Consider the following 9,439-nt stretch of genomic DNA (forward strand, 5'->3'; position numbering starts at 1 on the left):
TTATTGCCCTCCTCTCCGGTCAGGCTCTGGAGTGGGCATCTCCATTATGGGAAAGAGGTGATCCTATCCTCTCTAATTACAAGGAGTTCGTATCATCCTTCCGGAGAATCTTTGACGAACCAGGCAGAACCACCTCAGCATCTTTAGAGATTCTCCGTCTGCGTCAAGGTTTACGTCCTGTCAGTCAATATATTATTCAGTTTCGTACGTTGTCTTCAGAGTTAAATTGGAATGAGGAGGCCCTGATCGCCGCGTTTTGGAATGGACTTTCAGAGAAAATCAAGGATGATTTAACCATCCGGGATGTGCCTACTACACTGGATGAATTGATTTCTCTCTGTAACAAACTTGACCTACGCTACAGAGAGCGATCTTTAGAGAAATCCAGGACAGAGCGATCTAGTCCACGTTATCATCCTAGGCCTCGACAAGATTCTTCATCACAGTCGCCGGTAACAACAGAAGAACCTATGCAGATTAGGCGCTCTCGCCTCACAGAGGAGGAACGACTTCATCGTCGACAGGGTAACCTCTGCATGTACTGTGGGTCCTCCGAACATTTAGTTAAATCCTGCAAACTCCGGCCTGGAAAACTCTCGCTTCTAGCTTATTCAAGGGAGCTTAAGCTAGGAGTTACTTTAGAACCACGTTCTGGGAAAGAGCCGACCTTGTCTATTCAATTAGAAGTTCCAAGTTCTACAGTGAAGGTTTCAGCCCTCCTAGATTCCGGGGCAGCCGAGAACTTCATCTCCTCAGCCTTTGTCATGCGGTCTAAAGTTCAAACCATGCCTCTGGAAGCAGCAGTTGCCGTTACAGCAGTGGATGGAAGTCGAATTCCAGATGGTATAATTACTAATCGAACCGTATGTCTCAAGATGAAAGTTGGTGTGCTCCATTCCGAATACCTCTCCTTCTACGTGATTCCCAAAGCCTCTCAAGATGTGATACTTGGTTTACCTTGGCTGCAGAAACATAATCCTCAACTCAATTTGCAAACCATGGAAGTCCTTTCGTGGGGTAAATCTTGTACCAAGGACTGTTTAGCCTCAATTGTACCTCTCCGGTCAATTAGCCTTCCCGACCTACCTCCGGTGTATCAATCTTTTGCAGATGTTTTCAGTAAACAAGCAGCAGACTCTCTACCTCCTCACCGCGAATGGGACTGCCCAATCGTCCTGGTTCCAGGCAAAACCCCTCCTAGGGGACGAATTTATCCGCTATCCATCCCAGAGACGCAAGCTATGTCTGACTATATACAGGAAAATCTAATCAAAGGATTTATCAGACCATCTTCTTCACCTGCAGGAGCCGGATTCTTTTTCGTTAAGAAGAAGGACGGTGGGTTACGACCATGCATAGATTACCGTGGACTCAATGAGATCACTGTGAAAAACAAGTATCCATTACCCTTAATTCCAGAATTATTTGACCGGGTAAAGGGAGCTACTGTGTTTACAAAACTGGATCTCCGAGGGGCCTACAATTTAATCCGCATCCGTGCAGGGGACGAGTGGAAGACTGCTTTTAATACCCGGGATGGGCATTACGAATACCTCATAATGCCCTTTGGTCTTTGTAATGCACCTGCAGTTTTTCAAAGCTATGTGAATGAACTTTTTCGTGATCTTCTCTACAAGTGTCTAGTAGTGTACCTGGATGATATCCTAATATTCTCTAAGGATCTAAAGTCTCACCGTCACCAAGTTAAAGAGGTTCTGACACGTCTGAGGAAAAATCAACTTTATTGTAAGTTAGAGAAGTGCACTTTTGAAGTATCTTCCATACCGTTCCTTGGTTACATCATTTCTGGATCAGAGCTATGTATGGATCCAGGTAAGGTACAAGCTATCCGAGATTGGTCCACTCCTTCAACTCTCAAGGGGATTCAGCGATTTCTTGGCTTTGCGAATTTCTATAGGAGATTCATCAAGAATTATTCTACGTTAGCTGCTCCCATCACAGCCCTAACTCGCAAGGGAGCAAATCCTACGAACTGGTCTTCTGAAGCAATCAAAGCCTTCTCTGATTTAAAGCAAGCCTTTGTGTCAGCCCCCATTCTTCGACAGCCTGATTTGAATCGTCCCTTTCTACTAGAGGTGGATGCATCTACAGAAGCAGTAGGAGCTGTGTTGTCACAAGTCTTTGAAGATAAAAAGGTCCATCCCTGTGGATATTTCTCCCGTAAGTTCCTCCCGGCAGAACGTAATTATGCAATCGGTGAGCAAGAGTTACTTGCCATCAAGTTGGCATTTGAGGAGTGGAGATACCTTCTAGAAGGAGCTCAACATCGCATTACAGTTTATACTGATCATAAGAATCTTCTGTATCTGCAGTCAGCTCAGTGTTTGAATCCACGACAAGCTCGATGGGCGCTTTTCTTCTCACGATTTGATTTCAAACTCACCTATCGTCCAGGGTCTCAGAACAAAAAGGCAGATGCCCTTTCCCGGTCCTTTGCTTCTTCTGAATTAAACGATGCTACCACGAATCAAGCCATTGTGAATCCTACGTCCTTTTTAATGACTCGAACCTCTCCAGTTCCTCCGCTTGGCAAGACCTTTGTCGCCACAAGTCTTCGAAAACGGCTGCTTACCTGGGCTCACTCCTCTTCCTTCATGGGTCATCGTGGGGTTCTAAAGACTCTCAAATTTATTCAACAGTCTTATTGGTGGCCACGTCTCAAAGCCGATGTCCAAGAGTTTATAGCAGCATGTCCTAAATGTGCCCAACATAAGAGTCCAAGAAGTTCTCCACCAGGTCTACTACATCCACTATCCATACCCAAACAACCATGGACTCATATCTCAATGGATTTCGTGACCGATCTACCTCCATCAAAAGGGCGAAATACCATTTGGGTGATAGTGGATCGATTTTCGAAAATGGCACATTTCATTTCATTAACTGGGTTACCATCAGCCCCTTTACTAGCCAGATTGTTCATCTCTGAAATCTTCAAGTTGCATGGCCTTCCTCGAGAAATTATCTCTGATCGGGGAACACAGTTTGTGGCCAAGTTTTGGAGGTCGCTTTGTTCATCTTTAAATGTCAAGTTGAACTTTTCTTCTGCATATCATCCTCAGACAGATGGACAAACTGAGAGAGTCAACCAAGACCTTGAAACATTTCTCCGGCTATATATATCGTCCTCACAGGATGACTGGGTTGACTACCTTCCATTGGCAGAATTTGCTCATAATAATCTCTTCCATTCATCTTCAGAATCTACGCCCTTTTATATTAACTTCGGCTTTCATCCTCGTGTGCCAGAGTTTCATCCATTGCCAGCCCTAGAGGTCCCAGCGGCAGATCAAGAGCTTCAACGTCTATCTAGCATCTGGAGTTGTGTACGTAAGTCCTTGGTCAAAACTTCCGCTCGTTATAAATCTTTTGCAGATAGAAAACGTAAAGCTGTACTGAATTACAAAGTGGGAGACCAAGTTTGGATTTCTACGCGCAATCTCAAGTTCAAAGTTCCTTCTAAGAAATTTGCTCCCAGGTTTATTGGTCCATTTCCCATTGTAAAGGTACTCAACCCTGTGTCATACAAAGTCAAGCTGCCACCGTCTTTGAGAATTCCTAACGCCTTTCATACATCTTTACTGAAGCCTTTGATTCTCAATAAGTTCCGTACTACCCAGTCCAAATCTCCTAAAGTTCACTCTTTGCAGAATGAGGAATTTGAAGTTAAGGAGATTGTGGACTCACGTTCCCGATATGGACGTTTACAGTTTCTGGTCGACTGGAAGGGTTACGGTCCGGAGGAGAGATCCTGGGTTTTCTCTGAAGATGTTCATGCTCCAAGACTGGTACAGAAATACTTCTCCAAAAATCCTGACAAGGTTCAAAGGTGTTCGGAGACCACCCGTAGAAGAGGGGGTACTGTCACGAACCGGTCTCTCACCTTTGCGGGTTCTGGGGTTCATCCGTTGCCAGTGCGGTTGCTCGCGGTGCTGTGCGCCTGTGTGGGGACACGGCGTGATCAATGGCACAGGTAATGCAGAGTCTGGGAACTGTGAGTGCGGGGACCAAATGGCCTAAGGCACTGCGGTGTGTCTGCTGTATAGGAGGTGGCCATGTTGGAGACCAAATAGCTAATACTGAGCACTTGTGAAAACACCTGTGGGCAGGTGTAAGCCAATCCCGTGCTTGTGCTGCCTTTAAGTAGGCTGGGATTATGTCACTCTGGGCCAGTGCTTTGTTGTGTCAAAGCTGTGCTCTAGCTCTGAGCTCTCTCCGTGCATTCCTGTGTGATTCCCGTGGTCCAGATATCGCCTCCGTTCCCAGAGGTCCGTCTGCAGCCTTCACTGCTGAAAGATCTACCGGCTCTCTGCTGTGCTGTCAGTTAATTGCACTCCTATTGGAAATAGTTGGATTCCCAGTGTCCTGCATGAGGTTACCTTGTCAGTCTGCCTATCATTCAAAGTCTGGAGGATTCTGTTTCTCTCAGCTGTTCGTTTGTTCAACTCTGCATTTAACCCATTCATCACCTTGTCATCTACTACAGTTTCACAGTGATCTCCGGAACCCGCAAGTAACCCAATTCAGAACTTTTTATTTGTTATGTTGTCATTACAAGGATAATTCTTCACAGTCTCTCAGTTAACTCTCAAAACTCCATTGCGAACCCTTACAGTTATTTCTTCATGTCTGCATTAACCAGTTAAACACATTCTGCAGTTCAGCATCAAAGCTTGTTTATATTTGGACAATTCTACATTTATTCATCAGCTTGTTTTGCATACAGTTTCATGAACATTTCTTTTATTTATCTTTGAGTGTTATCCTGCATATTGTTTCTGCCATTCCTGCAATACTTCAGTATAATATGATGATTAACAACTTGCCATTTAACACCTTACTGAATTGTTATTTCTAATAAAATATGAAACGGAACTTCCTTCGTCCTCCCTGCTTTCATTTCCCACCAGCACCTACACCTGTGGTTGGTTCAGGGTTTACGGATTCACAAAAACACCCGGACCTGACACGTACTACTAGGGGCTGGCGGCCATAGATAGAGATGAGCCTTTACCAGCAGGAGAATATCCGGGCAAGTGAAATGTGTCGATAACAGGGCTTTTTCAACAAGAGGAAAGAGGGCCCTGCTCAGAGGAGCTAACAATCTAGTGGGAAAGTGGGACTACAGGAAATACCACTCACTGGATCCCTACCAGAGCTGTAGGATGACAGTCAAGGCAAGGAAGGTCATGGGTCTGTATGACGCTGGGGGTGGGAAGGCATCTTAGGTGTCATTAGAGCCTATTACTCCAATCTGCTGTCTGAGAGGTCACTAATCAGAAAAAGAATGAAGAGATTACTAAGGGAGACACATGGGCTTGTAGATCCTGATGCCTCTTTTAATTGTTTAGAGCAGTGGTTCCTAAACGTTTTTGAATCATGGTGCCCTAGAGTATCAGATTTTTTTCATTGCACCCCTAGGCCAAAATTTTCGTATTGAGAAACTTAGAGACAAAATATTAAATTAAGTAAATTATGTTTATGTGTCATCCTTAGGTTCAATTATGTGGTGAGGAACAAGATTTGCTCCTGTTTGTCCACATATTTTATGATTGGCAGCCACCAACACTGGTTTTGCCTTTTACATTGACAAATACAGTAGTTTGAATTGGTCCTGGACCACCAACCTGAGGTACCCCTGTAAGTGTCCCATGGCACCCCAGGGTGCCACGGCACACAGTTTGAGAACCACTGGTTTAGATACTGATATATGCACAGAGAAAGTTAAAAAAGCAATTAGTGGGTTATTATTATTATTTATTTATTAACAGTTTCTTATATAGCGCAGCAGGGTTATCCATCAAGAAATATACCATCCCAGATAGTATAACATCTACATTTTATAGAACATTTTCAGACACCCTGACTCTGTGTTTGGTGGAGGTGTATAATATGAAACTGAATGAGGGAATACTCACTCCCTTCATGAGGCAATCTGCGCTTATATTACTGTCTAAAGGAAAGGACTAGTGATGTGCACCGGACATTTTTCGGGTTTTGTGTTTTGGTTTTGGATTCGGTTCCGCGGCCGTGTTTTGGATTCGGACGCGTTTTGGCAAAACCTCCCTGAAAATTTTTTGTCGGATTCGGGTGTGTTTTGGATTCGGGTGTTTTTTACAAAAAACCCTCAAAAACAGCTTAAATCATAGAATTTGGGGGTCATTTTGATCCCATAGTATTATTAACCTCAATAACCATCATTTCCAGTCTATTCTGAACACCTCACAATATTATTTTTAGTCCTAAAATTTGCACCGAGGTCATTGGATGACTAAGCTAAGCGACCCAAGTGGCCGACACAAACACCTGGCCCATCTAGGAGTGGCACTGCAGTGTCAGACAGGATGGTCGATTTAAAAAATAGTCCCCAAACAGCACTTGATGCAAAGAAAAAAAGAGGTGCACTGTGGTCGCTGGATGGCTAAGCTAAGCGACACAAGTGGCCGACACAAACACCTGGCCCATCTAGGAGTGGCACTGCAGTGTCAGGCAGGATGGCCCTTCCAAAAAATAGTCCCCAAACAGCACATGATGCAAAGAAAAATGAAAGTAAAAAGAGGTGCAAGATGGAATTGTCCTTGGGCCCTCCCACCCACCCTTATGTTGTATAAACAGGACATGCACACTTTAACAAACCCATCATTTCAGCGACAGGGTCTGCCACACAACTGTGACTGAAATGACTGGTTGGTTTGGGCCCCCACCAAAAAAGAAGCAATCAATCTCTCCTTGCACAAACTGGCTCTGCAGAGGCAAGATGGCCACCTCCTCCTCATCGTCCGATTCCTCACCCCTTTCACTGTGTACATCCCCCTCCTCACAGATTATTAATTCATCCCCACTGGAATCCACCATCTCAGGTCCCTGTGTACTTTCTGGAGGCAATTGCTGGTGAATGTCTCCACGGAGGAATTGATTATAATTCATTTTGACGAACATCATCTTCTCCACATTTTCCGGAAGTAACCTCGTACGCCGATTGCTGACAAGGTGAGCGGCTGCACTAAACAATCTTTCGGAGTACACACTGGAGGGGGGGCAACTTAGGTAAAATAAAGCCAGTTTCTGCAAGGGCCTCCAAATTGCCTCTTTTTCCTGCCAGTATACGTACGGACTGTCTGACGTGCCTACTTGGATGCGGTCACTCATATAATCCTTCACCATTCTTTCAATGGTGAGAGAATCATATGCAGTGACAGTAGACGACATGTCAGTAATCGTTGGCAGGTCCTTCAGTCTGGACCAGATGTCAGCACTCGCTCCAGACTGCCCTGCATCACCGCCAGCGGGTGGGCTCGGAATTCTTAGCCTTTTCCTCGCACCCCCAGTTGCGGGAGAATGTGAAGGAGCAGCTGTTGACGGGTCACGTTCCGCTTGACGTGACAATTTTCTCACCAGCAGTTCTTTGAACCTCTGCAGACTTGTGTCTGCCGGAAAGAGAGATACAACGTAGGTTTTAAATCTAGGATCGAGCACGGTGGCCAAAATGTAGTGCTCTGATTTCAACAGATTGACCACCCGTGAATCCTGGTTAAGCGAATTAAGGGCTCCATCCACAAGTCCCACATGCCTTGCGGAATCGCTCTGTTTTAGCTCCTCCTTCAATGTCTCCAGCTTCTTCTGCAACAGCCTGATGAGGGGAATGACCTGACTCAGGCTGGCAGTGTCTGAACTGACTTCACGTGTGGCAAGTTCAAAGGGTTGCAGAACCTTGCACAACGTTGAAATCATTGTCCACTGCGCTTGAGTCAGGTGCATTCCCCCTTCTTTGCCTATATCGTAGGCAGATGTATAGGCTTGAATGGCCTTTTGCTGCTCCTCCATCCTCTGAAGCATATAGAGGGTTGAATTCCACCTCGTTACCACCTCTTGCTTCAGATGATGACAGGGCAGGTTCAGGACTGTTTGCTGGTGCTCCAGTCTTCGGCACGCGGTGGCTGAATGCCGAAAGTGGCCCGCAATTCTTCGGGCCACCGACAGCATCTCTTGCACGCCGCTGTCGTTTTTTAAATAATTCTGCACCACCAAATTCAATGTATGTGCAAAACATGGGACGTGCTGGAATTTGCCCATGTCACAACTGAGGGCCTGAGCTGACGGGAGGCAGCCTCAGTTGTAGGGGCTGAGATGTACCGGAACCTGGGAGGTTGTATCAGACCCCTGGACATGTAAGTAACATGAATAATAACTGCCCGAAGGCGTGACCACGACAACTTGGATAAAAAGTCAATGATGTTTATTATGACAACTCCGCAACACAGCAGCAGTAAAAGAAAACGTAAAAGTCAGCAAAGAATAAATACAGTTCCTGGGTACTACAGGATGGCAGGAGCCACAGGGCACTGGTAGTGTGAGATAGTTCTTATGATCTTCTAGATGGAAAGTCCTTACCAGGCCCGACTGTAGCAATGGAGATAACCCAGGATTGTGCCAGCTGGTGTTCCAGGAAAAGCTGGGTTGCTGAAGATAAAACAGCTGCTGTGGATACTGGCTGGAACCAGACTGTTGTTAACACGGAGTGGATACTGGCTGGAACCAGTTAAATAATAAATGAACTTGGGAGCGATGAAATATGAACTGAAATGTAGAACTTGAGAGCGGAGAAATAATAATACCGGTGGAGAGTGGTAAAGTGTAGAAAGGACACCGGCCCTTTAAGGGAAGCTGTACTCTGCTGGAAGCTGAGCTGGAAGCAGGTAATGTTGTAGCTGGAAACAGATGAATCCACAATGGATTGGAGAGTCAGGCTACACCGCAGGTGGAATGCTGGTGCGGGTCTCTATGGTGGAAGTCTTGAGACAGGAGCTGGAACCTGGAAGACAATCACAGGAGAGAGACAAACAGGAACTAGGTTTGACAACCAAAGCACTGACGCCTTCCTTGCTCAGGCACAGTGTATTTATACCTGCAGCAAGGAAGGGATTGGCTAGGCAATTATGCAGATTAACAATACTGACAACAGATTGGAGGAAATGATCAGCTGACAGAATCCAAGATGGCTGCGCCCATGCAGACACTTGGAGGGAAGTTTGGTTTGTAATCCATGTGGTAATGAAAACAGTAATGGCGGCGCCGGCCACTGGAGACAGGAGACGCCAGGCTGACAAGTGCACATCCAACCACGCGGACACAGCGGAGGCCGCGGCTGACGTAATCGCCACTCTGACACTCTGCATGCAGAAGCTCAGGGACGGCGGCGGAGGCCGCGGGAGACGCCATGCCAGATGTAATAAGGCGTTACTGTGACAGCGTCTCAGAGAGACAGGAGAGGATGCAGGAATGTGAACATTAGGATAACAGATGGGATCCGGTCCTGGAGCGCTGAGCCAGCCTTAGGAGGCATCTGATGGGTAAGAAATGGCGTCCAGATACCCGGATCGTGACAGCACCCCCCCCTTTAGGAGTGGCCCCAGGACAC

This window comes from Pseudophryne corroboree, chromosome 6, assembly GCF_028390025.1.
Source record: "Pseudophryne corroboree isolate aPseCor3 chromosome 6, aPseCor3.hap2, whole genome shotgun sequence".
In the NCBI taxonomy this organism is placed as follows: domain Eukaryota; kingdom Metazoa; phylum Chordata; class Amphibia; order Anura; family Myobatrachidae; genus Pseudophryne; species Pseudophryne corroboree.